We start from the raw sequence: 19,593 nt of genomic DNA, 5'->3' as shown, positions 1-19,593 counted from the left end.
GGCAGGCAGTCGAAAGCCAGTGGGATATTATTCTAAACTGCTCGACCCTGTCAGTCGGGGTTGGCCCACATGCCTCCAGGCCCTAGTGGCCACAGCACTTTTAATTGAAGAAGCCCGAAAAATTACCTTTGGGGCACCCCTAGTGGTCCACACCCCTCATAACGTAAGGAGAATTCTGAATCAAAAAGCTGAGAAATGCTTAACCGATGCACCAATATTAAAATATGAAGCTATTCTAATCACTTCCCCAGATTTGGAGCTAAAAACAACAACTGCTCAAAGTCCTGCACAATTCCTATATGGGGAACCAGGAGAAAATTTAGAACATGATTGTGTGGATGTTATAGAATTACAAACAAAAATTAGACCTGACTTGGGAGAAGTTGAATTTAAGGATGGAGTAAAATTGTTTATAGATGGATCTTCTCGAGTGGTGGAAGGAAAACGAAAATCGGGATATGCCATAGTAGGAGGAGAAGAATTGAAATTAGTAGAATCCGGACCCTTAAATGCAGCATGGTCCACTCAGGCTTGTGAACTATTTGCTCTTTATAGGGCATTATCTTATTTAGAAGGTAAAAAAGGAATGATATATACAGATTCTAAGTATGCCTATGGCATAGTCCACACATTTGGTAAAATTTGGGAAGAAAGGGGGTTAATTAACACTCAAGGATGGGGGTTGATATATCAAGAATTAATTGTTAGAATACTAGAGGCTCTTAGGGGCCCCACTGAAATTGCTGTGGTCCATATAAGAGGGCACCAAAAAGGAACAAGCTACCATACAAGGGGGAATAATCTGGCTGACAAAGAAGCAAAAAAAGCAGCATTGGAGCAAAAACCGGTTTCTGTATTAAGTACTACAGTTAAAGATCTCAGCCCCAACCAGGAATTACAGAAGCTATTTACTCCTCAGGAAAAAGAAGTGATAAAAAAATTACAGGCAGAACAGCATGAGAACAAATGGGTTTTACCAGATGGCAGGGAAATTTTGCCTAAGACCCAGGCCAGAAAAATTATTGAACAATTACACCAACAAACACATTGGGGAACCAGAGCGCTAGCAGATCAATTTTTAAAATTTTTTGGATGCATCGGCATTTTTGATATTGCAAAGCAGAGCGTACAGGGTTGTTTAACTTGTCAGAAAATTAATAAAAAAGGTATGTGACAAGGTCCGTCAGGAGGACGGAAAACTGCTTACAGGCCCTTTGAAAGAATACAAGTAGATTTTACAGAATTACCAAAAATAGGAAGGTGGGAATACTTACTAGTGAGAGTAGACCAATTAACCCACTGGGTAGAGGCATACCCTGCAGCTAGGGCCACATCACAAGTGGTAGCCAAAATATTGTTGGAACACATAATCCCAAGGTATGTCCTGGTTCGAGCAATAGACTCAGACCAGGGGACGCACTTTACATCAAAGGTGCTTAAGTTACTGACCTCGGCGCTGGGCATCAGCTGGGAGTATCATACACCTTGGCACCCTCAGAGTTCTGGGAGGGTTGAAAGGATGAATCAAACATTAAAACAACAGCTGTCAAAATTAATGATTGAGACTAAAATGCCATGGACAAAGCGCCTCCCACTAGCCCTGTCTAATATACGAACAATACCAAATTCAAAAACAGGGATTTCACCATATGAAATGCTGTATGGTATGCCTTACCCTAAAGGAGTACACCTTGATCCGACCTTAGTTCAGGACCCTTCTCTTCAGAATTACATAACAATCAGCAAAAACTTGGAAGAATTAAGAGAGAAGGGGAGTTTAGCTCAAACTGTCCCTCTAGGATTTGCCATACATAAAATTAAGCCAGGACAACATGTGTTAATGAAAGTATGGAAAGAAGAAAATCTAGCTCCAAAATGGGAAGGATCGTATTTAGTTCTGTTAACGACTGAAACAGCTGTGAGGACAGCTGAAAAGGGATGGACACATGTGAGTAGAGGCAAGGGTCCTCTAACCCCTCCTACTGCAGGTTGGACAGTGACATCTGAGCCTGGAGACCTCAAAGTGCGAATTCGGAAGACTTGATGTCAATACCGGATCAATTCGTCTCAAAGGTCTCCTAATCAGGACTGAAAGTCACCTGCCCCAAACCCGGGTGTAGCCTGTTCATCAAGAAAAGGTGTCCATATTGTACTGAGTTGTTGTGGTGTTATTCCTATGGTGGGTATCCCCCATTCGCATTATGTGTCCAGTGTAGAAGAAATGAATGTAAGGAAACTATTAAAGTATTAATACCCTATCCCACAAGGAGAAATCGAAATTGATGATCATAACTGGTGGGAGGAATAAGGAAAAAAAAGAGAGCCAGAGCAGAGGTATTGACAAGAAAGTGTCAGAAGGGTTGTGTATACTGTGCTGTTACTGCTGTACCTTGTACTGGAATGTTAAAGCTAAAAGCTGGGACAAAATTAAGAAACACTACCAAAAGAGAAAGACAATGTGGGAGACCCCAGGACATATTCCCTGCTGCCGAGAAGATTAAACAAACCTCGGCTACTGGCAGCAACCCCGTAGGCCTTGAGGGAGGCAGAGGGATGAAAATGGTCATGGGAGTCATCCTATTGCTAATGATGATAAAAGGAAATAGTGCTGATGCTTGTTCCAAGTGTTACCAGACAATTAAGTATGGCAGATGCACGGTATCCACCCTTGCCTTCCATACACATATCAATTAGGCCTGCTATAATAAACACAACTTAGAAACTTGCACTATTATGGGAAGAAGTTACTGGGTAACCACCAATTTGGGAAAAGGAGGGTGGGCTCCATCAGCATACCAAAGTTGTCCAGTAGGAGAGACACACCTCTGCTTCACAAAAGAAGGTATGTGGGGATATTCAGATCAGGGAGGAGTGCAAGATCACTACAAGGAAGAATTGATAAAAAATATAACTAAGGTGTCCAAAGGAACAAAGACAAACCATGGGGGAAATTTTAACTTGTATGAGAAAATAAAACAACAACTCAGCGAACGGGATTTACCCACCTTGGGAAAAAATTTATTTGTAGAATTAATGAAAGAAATCACTACTGAACTGAACTGAACTCACTGTTGGATCTGTGGAGGAATGCAAATGACTGAACAATGGCCATGGAGGGGGGAGGGATTGGGCCCAGAGCAGTTGTTAGAGTGGAATCAAACGGAAATATCGAGGGGAGTCAATAGACCTGAAGGGTGGGTTCTAAGTCATGAGGTAATAGGAGAGGTATGTATAACATGTCAGGGAACTAACTTTACCCAATATGTGGGGCACACCCCCTGTAAGACTATCCTGATTACAAATGCAAGCAAACAGTCTTGGTGGCCCAAAGCTCCAGAAAGATATTGCGGAAAGTTAAGTAAAGGTAATTGTATAAAGAACAATTTTACAGGACTATGCTGGTATAATAAAAATAGAGCCAACCCATATGAAGAAGTAAAAAGTGTAAGGACCTATTGGCAACAACCTGAATCAGTTAAACTAAGCTGGAAAGCCCCAGATGGAATATTTTGGATCTGTGGGAAAAAAGCTTATAATACCCTACCAAAAAGGTGGAGAGGGACATGTACTCTAGGGATTATCCAGCCTGCGTTTTTTACATTACCAAAGGAAAAGGGTAATAGAGTGTCAGGAGTTCCCTTATATGAAACTTTGTATCGAAATAAAAGGAGCAGAGGCATAGGGGGAACACAAATCTGGAAGGATGATGAATGGCCCCCAGAACGAATTATTGAATATTATGGACCAGCTACCTGGGCTCAAGATGGGAGCTGGGGCTATCGCACTCCAAATTATATGCTAAATAGAATTATCAGGCTACAAGCCGTGGTAGAAATTACTTCAAACCGGACAGCCCGAGCAATGGAATTGATAGCTAAACAACTTTCCCAAACTAGAGCAGCAGTATATCAAAACCGACTGGCTCTAGACTATCTGTTAGCTGAAGAAGGGGGAGTGTGTGGAAAGTTTAATAATTCTGAATGCTGCTTAGAAATTGATGATAATGGTGAAGTAATTACTAAAATTGCTGAAGAAATAAAACGAATAGCCCATGTACCTGTACAAACCAGGAACTCTATGCTTAATGATAATTGGTGAAATAACCTGTTGGGGGAAACTTGGTGGAAGAAATTAGGATTTATGTTAACATGTGCATTATTAGGACTACTGTTCATCCCTTGTCTTGTTCCATGCTTCATTCAACTAATCCAGTCGGTGGTTCAAGGAATGCAAGTTGCTACAATACCAGTAGACCCTGAGAAGGCAACAAAATTAATGGCAGTACAAGAGGTACTAACAAAATTTGAAACCAGAACACTAATCAATGGGATAAAAAAAGAGAAGTGGGGAAATTGTGACAATTGATAGAAGATTCGTGTTAATCACAAAAGCATTGGGGTTTGCATAAACCAGAATACTAAGCTCTGAAGTGAAGCATGGACACTAGATAAAGGAAATTATATGATTGAATAATTCTGTTTAAAATCACCTTGGTATGTTATATTATGTTGTATTATGTTACATTACATTATGTTATATTATGTTATGTTTATCAAATAAGTTGTATCGTCTACCAGCTTGCAAAATCGGACCACCCAAAAAGCCCTTCCTGTCTTTGTCTGATCAATACTGCTTATCTCAAGGACCAGACATCCAGAACTTCTCTGGTGGTTATCTACAAGGACCAGATGGCTATCTGTGACTGATGATCGCCCGGAGGCTTTGTGAATTTGTGTAAGGATGTTTATTAGATCACCAGTACTTACCTGGCAAAATTATGACAGCAAAAACCCCCAAAAATTATTGATTACAACGAGGAACCACACAACAAGAAGAGGCTGCAAACCAAGGCTCGGTGGAGCTTGGAGTGAGGGGTGACCCCTCGTGTTCCCCAGCGCGCTGCTTGCTCTTTCTATATCAAATAAAGCAATCCAAAATTTTGAGGAATATGGATACTTTTGTCTCTCATTTATAACACAGAGGTCGGGAACAGAGGATAATAGCCACACATTTGTGTTCATCTCTGCACAAGGCAGGCCTGAATTGCCATGCCCAGACTCTTCAGTTAAGCAAGAGAATGTGAATACACCTGCGCCATGGGGGAGGAAACCGCTAAAGACTCCCACATAAGTGGTCTCTCAACTTAATCTCTAGGCACTTGCCAATCCTGAGGCTACACTAACACCTTTTATACCTTGCGGGTAAGAAATGCCATTGTTCTGGTGTGCAGCTAAAGGCTCAGCACAGGCAGGTGAGGCCAAAAGCTGGGGCAGTGCCCTTCCTCACACCTTTGCTGTGGTGTACTCCATGCAGCTAGAGCGAAGCAAGAAGGACACAAGGAAGAAGAAGGCGTTCTTAAAGTAGCCCTCTGTCAGCAGCCCTGAAACGGCGCATAACACACGGCGTCTCACTGCCCTCCATTCTACATACTCGCAGCTCCCTTTGACGACTTGCAAAAGTTGCTACCAGAGTAGAGATGGCCAGATTGAAGAGGCAGTGCCTAGGTTCACCTTCTACTCATTGCACGTAAGCCACGTCCAGCTCCTCACTGCACTCTGTATTTCCCTTCTCCGCGGCATTTACCGTGGTGCTCTCTGCAACTCGGCGCCTAGAAGTGACCGCCAATGTTTCCACAGCAGGCTGCGAGGGAACCAAGGAGCATCACAAGCAGCAGTGCTTCAGCTTGCTCCTTCCGACTGCTAAGGGCACTTGGGAAGGCAAGCGAGAGGCAGCCACCTTCTTCTCGTAGTAGCCTGTATCATAGTGCACACAAGCACGCTACTTGTGCAGCTTTGTTCACGGCCCTGGCCCACTCCTGGCGCCGCTTTCACTCCCTGGTGGCCAGAAGCCGCTGAAGCGGCGCCACACAGCCAGCAGTGTGCTGGCAGCCAAGCGATCGACAACGCTGCTTCTGCCCAAGCCCACCTAGGGCGTGCACCTTTGTTCTCAGAGCTCTGTGCAACAGTCTGCCACTCTCGCAGTTCGAATGGAAAATGAAAGCTTTTCGCCTACGCCTTTCACAGAGATCTGTTGCCAGGATGAGAAGGTCTTGTGGCCGGAGCTTGCACCCACTGCGAGGAAGCAGCTATTAGCACCGCATTGCAGGGGCACTTCTCGCTCCTTGACCACCTGCTCAGAGCTCTCCAAATTCGCTGCTAGCTCCACGGTCCTTCTCAGCTGCAAGTAGCAGCGATTACCGTACATAGAGCTTCACAAGGACCGAAGACCTGGAAAGACATGTCGTACACGAAAATGTGCCAGGACAGAGACGTTCTACACTGAGTAGTGACTGAGAAAGTCAGAGAGTTCTACACTGCCCCTTCTCGTCGGGCATCTTGTGCTCCTGCTGCCTCTGCTGTGACAAATCGTTCCTTGAAAGATGAGCTAGAGCGCCTCTCCAGGCGCATTGTACTGAGTGAGAGCTCCCTAGGGACTTTTGGATGTAAAACTTTTTCCACCTCCAAAAATTACATGGGTAAGTCCTAAAAGTTTTGGGTTTTTTAAGAATATTTACGTCCAAGTATTGCTGTTCTAAACACCCTTGGTTTCAGTCTAAAATTAACTGCTTCTGTCTATTTGCCTAGTGGCAATCTAATTCTAAGGTAACTAGATGTGTTGGAAATCCATAAATTACATCTCAGGTTAGGTGGGATAATTGGCTCGGAAGAAAATGAAATTGAGAATTTGAAAAGAATCCAAAGTGAACTGATGACACAATCCGAGATTCCCTTGGGTTCCAAATCCTTTCATTTGTCTATTTGTGGGCTTTTTTGAAGGCGGTGTACAGTTGAAGCCATGATTTAGCTGCGGGGAGACCTGCTCTGCTGTAAAAGCATTATTTTCTCAGTGAGCATGGACAATAGTTACAGTGTCGTCTTTTAAGATTCCCTGCACTCCACTTATGGTGGCAAAAGCACTGCCTTGACTGTCATCATAAAAGTGATTACAGTTTGATTGCTTTGACATCATGTAGGATGCTTCCTCCATCTGCTGTGGTCAGCATTAATTAACAGATTTCTCAGTTTCTAGGAAGAGGCTAGCAAACAATCACCTTGCTCCTTCTCTTGCATTTATTCATCACTGCTATGCTGCTATACAGACAGATAGTCTGTTTATGATTCAACAATTCAATGGGACATCAAGTAAATAGCAAAGCAAAACTAACTACCAAATGTTGCGTTTCCTAGATACATTGTAAATGGTACATCCTGTGACCCCTGCTGTGCCCTGTATCTTGGTCCCTCTCCCCTCCTGGCCACACAGAGCTGGCTGGGATCCAATTTCTCCCCGCCCCCCCTTTCCAGACCCTAGAAAAGGTCAGGACCCACTGACCTCGCTCTCTTATCCTGCACCTCTTTCTTTTTTCCCCCACTCTCTCTTATCCTGCTCTTTCTTTTTTTCCCCCCCACTCTCTTCCCCTGCGCTTTTTCTCTTCCCCCGTTCTCTTTTCCCCCCCCACGCTTTTACCCTCTCCTTCCCCCTCTTTTCTCTCTCTTCCCCTGCTCTTTTCCCTTCCCTTTTCACTCACTACCCACGAGAAATAAACCTGTAACTTTATCAGGGGAAAGAGCCTCTTTTGATATCTTAGCTACGTCTTTGTGGCTAGGGCCCAGGGGAATCTCACCCTAACACCTGAGCTAGACCGGAGGAGGGTGAAAGACTCTGTTTAGGCCTAGGAAAAAGCCTTTACAACCGAAAGCACTATAAGGGCCAGAGATTAGCTTGGATCAAAACAGGTATTCTCCTAGCATTGTTTACAAACAAGTCATCTTGTGAAACAGAAGGCGCAATGTAGTTTGTGCCTTTTTTTGGGCATGCCCGGAAGAAGGAAATTCTGATTTCACATATGGGAAAAGAAATGTTGACATTTGAATGAGATTGTTCATACCCCAGAAAAGGTTGCTTTCAAAGGTTGTGGAAGTCCTGTTAGGAAACATGGCTTTACAAGTCCTTTCCACCAGGAGACAACAGCTGCAGAACATCTGGGTGTGCCAGTGTTGAGAGCACCAGCAAAGATCAAAGTGGAGAAGTTGGTGAACAATGGCAGTGGCCTGGGGGTGAGCACGTGAGCTGCTGTCTGTGGGACCAGGTGAGTCCTGACTGATTTAGGAGGCGTGTGATGGTCTGTGCCAGCAAGCGGAGTAGTGCTGTGGCCTTGGGACACTGCGAATACTGGAATTCAGTGGGGTCACTGGGCAGGCTGAGTGTCTGAGCTTCTGGAGGGACCCAGTTTGCCCACATGTAAACATCCAGTCTCACTCCTGCCAGCCACAGAAAGGAGCAGGATGTGGCTGCTGGCGATGCCTGTCATGTATATGTAGTGTATATGTGTGCTATCCCAGCCTGCTGGGAACACTTCTTTGTGACTGCTTGGGCTTAGGGAGAGAAAGCAGCGGTAGTTTCTGAGGTTTTGAGTTTGCTCGAGTTTCTCAGGCTGTTTCTGGAGCCACCCAGAGTTCTCTTCCTTGAAGCATTTCAGTTCCTGGTAATTTTCAAAATTCAAACAGACACAGCCCTAAGCTAGTTGATCTGACTTCAGAGCTATTCTTACGCTTAGCTGTTGAATGATCTGATCTCCTGAGATGTCTTCCATCTCAGTTTATGACCTGGTTCTTGTGAAAAGTAGGATCTTTTAGCCTGGAGAAGAGAGGTTTCTGGAGAGACAGTATTGTGGCCTTTGAATATGTAAAGAGGGTATAAGACAAATGGAGAAAGACTTTTTAGGAAGGTTTGCAGAGACAGGACAAGGGGCCATGCTTTCAAACTGAGACTAGGTTTAGACTGGCTAAAAGGAAAAACTTTTCTACAATGAAGCTGGTGAGACACTCAAACGGGTGTTCCAGAGAAGTTGTGGATGCCTGTCTTGGTTTAATTTTGACTTTCCCGGCCAACGCACCAAATTAATGTCTTCGGTTTGAGTTGCCAATTTAAATAAACTTATTTTTTCTGTTGTGAGTCAGAACCAGGAGCAAAAGAGCAAGGTAGGCCTAAAACTTGAGAGAGTATAAAAGAAAATTTCTTAACTACACAGACAAAAAGAGAGGAAAAAAAATTCAAAATAAGATTTTTCAGATCACTCCTTCCATCCGTCTCCCTATCTTCATAACAACAAAACAAACATATAACAAATACTTCGGTCAGTCCCCAATTTAGTCTTTCTCTGTTCACTTTTGGAGAGAGAAGCCTCTTCTTGTTGAAGTTGAAGGGATTTTTCCCTCAAGAAGGAAAAAGACAGTTCTCTTGTGGTTTCATCCTTCACGATTTGCATCTGCCCGGGAACCTGCAACCGTGACACTCCTCCCAACTCTACAGCCGTCCCAAAGTTTTAGATGTGGGCCATGTCTGTCTCATGGGGTATTACTTTTAAGAATGAAATGTTCGCCAGCAAAGATTCTCTCTGTCTCCTTTCTCTCTGCTCAGGCTTCATCTACAGAAAACTGAAATCCCCTTCTTTTCTCAGGGCAGAAATTCTCAACACAGGTGCTTTTTAGTCAAATCATCTATTAAATGGAACATTTCCATCCCCCCATGTCTCTTTCCATGGTTTATAGGAATATTCAGTACATCAGTTCATTCCTACAATTTCACAGAAAGATTTTCAGCCATTTCAGCATCTTCTCATTCTCCTTCCATCTTAAAAACTTAGCTCTTACATCACTGACTTCAGAAATCTTCTTATTCCCTTTCATATTCAAAGGAAAGGCTGGAGGCTTTGCAAATCTTATCTGAACACTAAAGAGTTAAATTTTAACACAACTACAAGAGTTGGGCCAGGCTCAGGCCGCGCTGGGGGGGGCGGCTGAGGTGTTAATCAGACTTTCTGGGACTGGGCTGCAGCCCCACAGTGCTCATGGCCGCCCAGGCAGGCCCGGCCCGTCGGCAGCAGCAAGAGTCGGCCTCCCCTCCCACGCCAGAGCCGCAGGCCCGTGGAGGAGGAAGCCGTGGAGGTCTTATCACACGACTTTTTCTCCCCCCGGCCATCGGGTCCCCTTGTTGGCAAACAGGGCGCAAGCGGCCTACGAGCCTCCCCCCCCCGCAGGGGGGAAGGGGGAAGCTCGGGTTCATGTTACCTGCTCAGCCGCCGGAAATACAAGGAGGCTGAGTTCCGGATTACCTCCTTCAAAATGTGTGTTCACAGAGTGAACTAACTTTCTCTAATTGGCTGTTGCAGGTATCCCAACCCCCACAGAGGACATTCCCTTAGGAAAAACCTCTTCTTAGTTTCTTCTTCCTAAGTCAACCTATCACATGCCCCATCATTGAGAGTGCTCCTTTTCAGTTTGGCTAGTCTTGAGCAATTTGATCGACTGTAAGATCTACCTGGCAAGGAAGTTGGACTAGATGATCTTTAATCACAGACTGTTGTATGATTCCGTGAAAGACAGAATGCAATAAAGTTCATATTTCAGATTTTGGCGCAGACATATTTATTATTTCTCACTTTATGCATCATTGCAATGACAACTTGTTAGCTTCTGAAATGATGAGCTGAGATTGATTTCCTTCCTTAGTTTCATTTTCCCTGTTATTCCTTCACTCTTGGACTTTTCACTAGATTTCCTCTTTCAGTAAACTGCCCTTAAGTATCACTTTGCTCCCCACCTGGCTTTTTTTTCTATTTCAATGACACCTTTTGACTGGTTTGTTTTGGGCCTTTGCTGCTTGAAGTCCAGCAGCCTCCTGGTCTGTGCATTATGGAGCTTTCTTTACAGTTTAATCACTATGCAAAAAGCCATAAATTACTGTGTTCCATCTCACATACCATCAAGTATCACACTAATATTCCCTTTGCTGAATAGCTGATTGGCTTACATAGACCAGCCAAATACCAGGAAACCCAGATGGCAGCAATAATCTTGTAGACTACTCAAGCTGTTCATTTAAATTCTGGAGAAGTCACGTGAGGTATCACATGCTCTTGAAAGAAGTGTATATCATCTCGGACATTCTAGAATGGGCTATTAATATTGTCATGAGTTTCTGGCTAGACTTTTAATATGCAAATTCAAATTCAAATGATCTGAAATGATAGAACTTCAAGAAATTTTTTTTCCCAGAATTGAAGTATGATGGAGTTACATAGGGAGAATCTTAATCTTAGTTATTCTATTCCATCTCACATCATGGCTGGGGGCAGGGAGAAGGGAGTATCTTTGGGGGTGTTCTGGTTTTGGGCAAATTTGGGGGAAAACTTCCAGAAGGAGCCCCCAGACAGCAAACCCCACGACTCCTCCCCCCCCACCACCGGGTTCGGGAAGAATTTTTTTAGAGAAGAGTGGGAGAAAAAACTTGTTTATTTAACAAGCAAGACACTCCCCAGCACAGGGAAAAAAAACAACACCAGCTGACAAAAAAACTCTTTCACCGTTCTGAAGGGATGACAAACTTAGTTTTATTGTCGAGTGGTTGCTCAGTTATCAGTCTCCGGCGCTGGGGAATGACTGCTGCAGGTGACAGAATGCAGACTCCCGGTGTTTCTTGGGGTTTCCCAGGTCCCCATCCAGAACAGGTTCAGATGGTATCCAGGAGAGGGAGGGGACGGGGTGGAAAAGAAAACAGTCCAGGGAAAAAGTTGGACTGCCTAGCTGAACTAACTAATAAGCAAAAAGCAAGGGCAAAGCGAAGGAAAGAAAAAGAGGCAGAAGCGAGCAAGCAGGCAAGCAAGCAGGCAAGCAAGCAGGCAAGCAAGCAAGCTGAGCTAAAACCTTTCCTAAACATAGACAATGGGGGAGGTGAGCTGGCTGATAACAAGACAAAACAAAGCTTCACTTTCAGAGTCAGTCCTAGAAGCACAGGACGTAATACCAAACGTAATTAGAACACACGACTGGAGATACAAACACCATAACATCACCTTAGGACATTCCACCCCTTATCTCCATATCGTGAACATACTAAACAGCATGTAAAAATTTCAGTAAGTAGAAATTTCCATTTTTTATTTACTCGGACACATTTTTTTTTTTCATTTTACTTGCTCAAACTTTTGACATTTACACATTTCCTTTTATTTTACTTGCTTAGACTTTTGACACACATTTTTTTTTGTTTCATGCTGTTTTACTTTACAATCAGATTTCCTTGAGGTACACTTTGTGTTGTTCCATTTTTTTGCATTTTTCACCATGTACAATTTGGTTTTTGAGCAAAGACAATTCTACGAATGGATTTGTCTGTACTCGGGGTAGAACTGATTTAAATTGCCTTTTTTAACAAATTTCTGATATGTGCCACTGGGATTTTGTTTCTATTTACTATATTCAGGGACTCAGACTGGGCAGGGTTTGCTTGGTTGGTGGAATTTTGGGTGTTAATTAATTAAGTGGCTTTTGCTAAATGCTGCTCCCAGTTTTTGAAAGATCTCCCACCCAATGTTTTTAAGGTGGTTTTTAATAGTCCATTGTATCTTTCTACTTTCCCTGCAGCTGGTGCATGGTACGGGATATGGTACACTCACTTAATGCCGTGTTCCCTAGCCCAGGTGTTGATAAGGCTATTTTTGAAATGAGTCCCATTGTCTGACTCAATTTTCTTAGGGGTACCATGTCTTCAAAGGACTTGTTTTTTAAGGCTTAGGATGGTGTTACGGGCTGTAGCGTGAGACACAGGGTAGGTTTTTAACTATCCAGTGCTGGCTTTTATTATGGTGAGTACGTAGCGCTTGCCTTGGCGTGTCTGGGGCAGTGTGATGTAATTAATTTGCCAGGTCTTTCCATACTTGTACTTGGACCACCGCCCCCCATACCAGAGGGGCTTTACCCGCTTGGCTTGTTTGATGGCAGTGCACATTTTACAATTATGGATAATTTGAGAAATATTGTTTATGGTTAGATTTATTCTTTGGTTTCGTGCTCACTTATAGGTGGCATTTTTATTTTGGTGGCTTGAGGCATTATGGGTTTATTGTGTTAGGAACAACTTTTCTTTGTGTTCCTAATTAAGGTCTATTTTTGACACCCTTATTTTTGCAGCTTGATCTATTTGTTGATTGTTTTGTTGCTTTTTATTAGCCTTACTTTTGGGAACATGGGTATTTACATGGCGAACCTTCATAGGTAGTTTTTTTAACCGGGTAGCGATATTTTTCTATTTTTTGGCAGCCCAAATTGTTTTTTTTTTTTACGTTGTCAGTTAGCTTCTTTTCATTTTTCCAACTATTTTCACAGAGCATTGGCTACTATTTATGAATTGGTATAAAGGTAAAGCTTTGGCCACTTTTTTTTTTTTTGTAATGTTTAAGGCTAGTTGAATCGCTTTGAGTTTAGCAAGTTGATTGGATTTACTTTTTTTTCAGTGGCTTTTGTTACTCGTTGTGTGGGGTTTTATACAGCTGCTTTCTATTTTTGAATCATTTCTACAATGCGACAGGAACTATTGGTGAATATAGTGTGGTTTTTTTGTTGGCAGTTGGTTATATGGTGGAGCTTTTTCAGTCCGTGTCACTGGTTCTTGTTCTTCATTTGTGACACCAAAACTTTTATTTTTAGGTTAATTTGTAATTACTTTCAAAATTCCAGGGCGATTCAGTTTTTTAATCTGGGCACGTTGTGTAATGAGGGTAATTTACTTGTTCTATGTAGCACTGGTGGCATGGTGGGTGGAGGGAACCTTTTCCTTGAACATTCACCTCAGTATCGGTAGTTGGGGTGCTAGAAGGAGTTGGGTTTTTGTGCCATCCACCTCTGAGGTTGCTTGGACTTTTTCGTAGGCGGCTAAGATTTTTTTTTTTTGTTGGGGTGTAGTTAGCTTCAAACTCTTTGTAGCTTTGACTTTAAAATTTTAATGGTTGGCCTCGAGTTTTACCAGGCACCTTCTGCCACAGGTTCTAGGACAGACCATGGTTTTCGGTTGTAGAGTAGAGTACGTTTTTTAAATTTGGCCCCGTCCTGACTGGGCCAAGGGCTACTGCATGAGTAATTTCTTGCTTTATTTGGGCAAAAGTTTGTTGTTGCTTAGGGCTCCAATGGAAATTGGTTTTTTTGCAGGTAACCAGGTAAAGAGGGCTCACGATTTGACTGTACTCAGGAATGTGTATTTTCTAAAAACTTATGGCGTTTAAGAAAGCTTGTGTTTCCTTTTTTGTTGGTTGGTGGGGACATAGTTGTGATTTTGTTGATGACATCAGTAGGAATTTGACGCTGTCCATTTTGCCACTTCACTTCCAGGAACTGGATTTTTCTAGCAGGTTTCTTAACTTTACTTTTCTTGATGGCGAAGCCGGCTTCCAGGAGGATTCGGATGATTTTCTTTCCTTTTTTGAACACTTTTGTTGCTGTGTTTTCTCACACAATAATATTATTAATATATTGTAAATGTTTTGGAGCTTTACCTTTTTTTAGTGTAGTCTGGATTAGTCCATGGTAGATGGTAGGACTGTGCTTTCACTCCTGGGGCAGTCGATTCCAGGTGTATTGTACTCTTTTCTATGTGAAAGCAAATTGAGGCTTGTATTTTGTTGTCAGAGGAATGGAGAAAAATGTATTGGCAATATTGATAGTGGTGTACCACTTTGCTGCCTTGGACTCCAGCTTGTATTGCAGTTCCAGCATGTTCGGCACAGTAGCACTTAGTGGTGGAGTCACTTTATTTAATGCACGATAGTTTATGGTCAATTTTCATTTTTCTTTAGATTTATGCACAGGCCAAATGGGGTTGTTGAAGGGTGAGTGGGTTTTGTTGACTACTTTTTGGCTTTTTAGTTTACGGATTATTTTATGGATGGGAACCACAGTATTTTGAGTTGTTTTGTATTGTCGGCGATGTACTATGGAAGTGGCAATTGGTATCTTTTGTTTTTTTTCTTTTAGAAGTCTTACTGTACTTGGATTTTTAGACAGTCCAGACAGGGTGTTTAATTGTTGGATGCCTTTTGTTACTACAGCTGCTATCCCAAAAGTCTACTTGAATTCTTTTGGATTTTTAAAATACCCCCTTCAGAGGTAATTTATGCCCAAAATGCATGGGGCCTCTGGGTCAGTCACAATAGGATGTTTTTTTCCATTTATGTCCAGTCAAGCTCACATTAGCTTTTATTAAGGTAAAGTCCTGTGATTCACTTGTTACATTAGCAATAGAAACAGATTCTGCCCCCACATATCTTGATAGGACTAATGTGCATTGGGCACCAGTATTAACTAAAGTTTTATACTTTTGTGGTTTCGATGTGCCAGGCCAACAAATTTACACAGTTCAGAAAACACGATTTTCCCTCGCCTCTCCCTGGCTAGAGGCAGGGTCCTTCTAATCTTGTTTATCCTTCTTTCCTTGGTCGATGACAGGATCATGTGACAGGGATCCCAAATGCCTGGCTTCAGTGCCGTCCAGAATTGTAGCCTCGCCTGCAGCATCCCAAAGACGGACCAACCAACTAATTATAGACTCATCAGGTCGTCGGGTGCAATTTTTTATTAGGCCACGGAGGTCCTTTAGGGAAAAAGACTTAATATTGGCCTCTGATTTTGTACCAGTTGCTTTGACTCCTGGTTTTCTGTCAGGAGGCGTTGAGGGTCCTTCTCCTGCATCATCATCATCATCGTCATCCACTGGTCGATCAGTCTTGTCTGTGCACTTTCCACTTCTCATGCTGGTAGCAACAGCCATTGGTTGAGGCTTACTGACAGGTTTAGCTGCTGGCTTAGGCTCACTGTCTGGTGTAGTTGTTGGCCTCGAGCCTGGGGTGTTGGCTGCAGCCTGAGTGACTGGGATAGTGGCTGATTTATCTGCCTGTCCCCCTTCCTCTGTCTGCTGCCCTACAGTATCTAGCAGGGTACGGTAAGCATATGCCAGGGCCCAGCTCACTGCAATGATCTTCTTCTCCTTAGAATTACCATGGCACTTCTCTTTCAGGTACTTTGCCACCTCAGCTGGGTTCTGAATTTGTTCACATGGAAAATCCCAGGATGTAGGGTCAGAAAATTCCTTTAAGATTTGGCCCATATCCTCCCATTTCCCACACCACTCAGGATTTCTCACACCTGGCTCTACTCTGGGGTCAGGGGTCTCAGCCCCTCTAGAAATCTCAGCTCTCATTCTAGAGAAACTGCAAACTGTATAGAGAAAGCTTACCATATTAAACACCAGAAAGATGGTCTCTTTAACATTCAGGGGAAACTGAACATTCTCTAATAAGGATGTAACAAATTCAGAGGAGAAGAAGGAAAACAAAGGCTGAAAAGCCTCATCCCCTGCTTCTCCTCTAACAAACTGAGTACACAACCACAACCAAGAACCATACATTCCTGGAACAGACTCTAGCACCTTTATAAATCTCCTGCAGGCCAATAAAACCAAGCCCAGCCCGATGGATATTTTAGTCAATGCCCCTCTGCTACAGAAACTACGTATTACGGACAATACCAGAGCTATTTCTGGATAAGCAAATAAACCTAGGGACTACAGAGGTATTAAGACCTCAAAAAACCCTAGGGAGCAAAAACCCATGCAGGCCTCCACCCCAAAAGACATGAATTCCAACAACATAGCCAATAACTGCTTTATACCAACACAAAATAATTTGAACCAAATTATTATTAGAACAGGGTTTTTTTCCCACTTTCCCAAGCCCCGAGATGGGCGCCAATATATTTGTCCTGGTTTTGGGCAAATTTGGGGGAAAACTTCCAGAAGGAGCCCCCAGACAGCAAACCCCACGACTCCTCCCCCCCCACCACCGGGTTCGGGAAGAATTTTTTTAGAGAAGAGTGGGAGAAAAAACTTGTTTATTTAACAAGCAAGACACTCCCCAGCACAGGGAAAAAAAACAACACCAGCTGACAAAAAAACTCTTTCACCGTTCTGAAGGGATGACAAACTTAGTTTTATTGTCGAGTGGTTGCTCAGTTATCAGTCTCCGGCGCTGGGGAATGACTGCTGCAGGTGACAGAATGCAGACTCCCGGTGTTTCTTGGGGTTTCCCAGGTCCCCATCCAGAACAGGTTCAGATGGTATCCAGGAGAGGGAGGGGACGGGGTGGAAAAGAAAACAGTCCAGGGAAAAAGTTGGACTGCCTAGCTGAACTAACTAATAAGCAAAAAGCAAAGGCAAAGTGAAGGAACGAAAAAGAGGCAGATTCGAGCAAGCAGGCAAGCAAGCAGGCAAGCAAGCAAGCAAGCAAGCAAGCCGAGCTAAAACCCTCCTAAACATAGACAATGGGGGAGGTGAGCCGGCAGATAACAAGACAAAACAAAGCTTCACTTTCAGAAACAGTCCTGGAAGCACAGGACATAATACCAAACATAATCAGAACACACGATTGGAGATACAAACACCATAACATCACCCTAGGACACGGGGACAATGGGTTCCGGTGTAGTCAGCAAGCGGGGAAGAAGAGCCTTCAGGTATTGTCTATTGTTGGGGGGGCGATTCATGTGAACTCTTCCTTTCTTGTACCCTGCCACTAGTATTGTTGCTAAAATTGTTTGTTTTCTCATCCAAGTGACAAAATCAGCACACTTAATGAGGGATGAAGAGGGAGCAGCGACCTCAGAACAGGAGGAAGAAGAAGCAGAGACTGCTGTCCTCCAGAAGAAAAAAACACTACCAGCCAACTCTGCATCATCTGTGAACTTCCTGGGCGTGTACTCTATCCCCTTGTCCAGATCACTGATAAAGATATTAAACAGGACTGGGCCCAAGACTGAGCCTTGGGGACCAGCTGGATGAACTCTATTTCCCACCACTCTGTGGGCCTGGCCATCACCCAGTTTGTCACCCAGCAAACAGCCCACCCATCCAAACCATAAGCAGACAGTTTCCTCAGGAGAATGATGTGAGACTCATAGCAAAAAGGATCAGGGAGATGCCTAGGAAGAGTCTCAGGTGAATCCAGGAGACTAGAGTGGAAAACTATTCAGTTTTCCAATCAATTTGCTTAAAAAACTCGACAAAACCGTAATAAAAAAACAAACAAACAAACAAACAAACAAAAAAAGCAGACCAAACAAACACACAAAAAATCCCAACCCATAATTCCCAAAGAGACAAAAAAGGCCACAAAAAAAGCCTACAAAAAACACCCATACTGGAAAAAAACACCAAACCCAACACATAAAAAAAACAGGGTGAATGTTTTTAGTAACTTTAAAAATAACAAAACAAAACAAAACAAAAAACCCCAGAAAGTCACATTTTTAAAGGTGCTGTCCCAGCCTCTTCTCTCAGCAGGGAGGACATCCTGAAGTGGAGCCAGTTGGAAGAAAGCGGGACACGGCAGCACCTGGGCCATTGTCACAGGACGGCCCTGTGGCTGCCCCATTGCCATAACCTGGACACATAAATCAAACACAGGTATGCACATGTGCTTAGACACAGCAAAAATATATTTGTCTGAAAAGAATACTGGTCCATTTATATCACTGGAAAGAGCATAATGCCTCGTCTCAGCTTTCTTTTCAGTCATTACAAATGTTTCGAAAATATAGGTGTGCAGAAAATGGAAATATCCAAGATCAACATGAGGACCAATAACAAAGATTCCGTTTTTGAAACTGCATTGGGAATCCTCTGCAGGAATTGACTCAGAGCTCTAAGATTTACAAAAACGACCTAGAGTATTGGAGTCAATACAACACAGTGTCTGGAGACTTCAGCTGGTTGCCTTGATTTCTCAAATATGATGAAGCACCTTAGCAACTACAGCTGCCAGTTCTCTCAGGGCCCTGACATGCCTCTGGGTGGGTCCCATGGTCTTGCATGCTCAGGTTCCTCAAGTGGTCTGAAAGCTGACCTGCTACTATGGCTTAGAATCAAGACCACCAGTCCAATAACCTGACAGATGTGGAAATAGTGACTGGCAGTAAAAATTGAGACCAACACTTGTTGAGTGCCTCAGCCTTCTCCTTGTCTGTTGTCACTAGTCCTGTCTGGCTTATGGGGGTGGGGGGGAATAGGGTAGGTGTGATAGGCTTCTTTTCATCTTCCTTTTCCCACTGAAATACCTGTAGGTGCCTTTATTATTCTTATTTTTGGCATGCTTTTCCAAATTCAGCATCAACTCAGCCTTAGCTATACTGATCCTGTCCTCACACACTCATGTGTTCCCACTGTATTTTTCCCATGATTTGTCTCGCTGTGTATTGTCTGCATATTACCTACTTGCATCACATCTATTAATTTTCAGTAACTTACTGGCTTTAACTTGTTTTCAAAAAAAACCGTTTTGAACCTTTTCACCTCAGAAATTCACCTGGGAAACCCAAAATCCCCAAAATTCACCCCGAAGTCCCCCCTGGGATGCCCAGCACTCACCTGGCAACTCCCAAAATTCCACAAATTCACCCCAAAATTCACCTGGGACCACCAAATCCCAGGGCTTCAGCCCAAAATCCCACCTGCAACCCCCAAAAACCCTCAAATGACCCCCAAGTCCCAGTCCTTCCAACAACTTCCAAATTCACCCCAAAATGTCTCCAATCCCCCTCAAAACCCACCCAGATACCCCCAAATGCACCAAATTAACTCAAAGACCCATCCGGGACTCCCAAAAATCACCAAAATTCCCAGGAATATCCACCTGCATCCCCCCAAATTCATCCCAAAATTCTCGCACGACTCCCAAATGCACACCTAGATACCCCAAAATCGCCAGAATTC

This window comes from Sturnus vulgaris, chromosome W (assembly GCF_052056855.1).
Source record: "Sturnus vulgaris isolate bStuVul1 chromosome W, bStuVul1.hap1, whole genome shotgun sequence".
In the NCBI taxonomy this organism is placed as follows: domain Eukaryota; kingdom Metazoa; phylum Chordata; class Aves; order Passeriformes; family Sturnidae; genus Sturnus; species Sturnus vulgaris.
The sequence above is the reverse complement of the archived record's forward strand: the minus strand, read 5'-3'. Positions refer to the sequence as shown.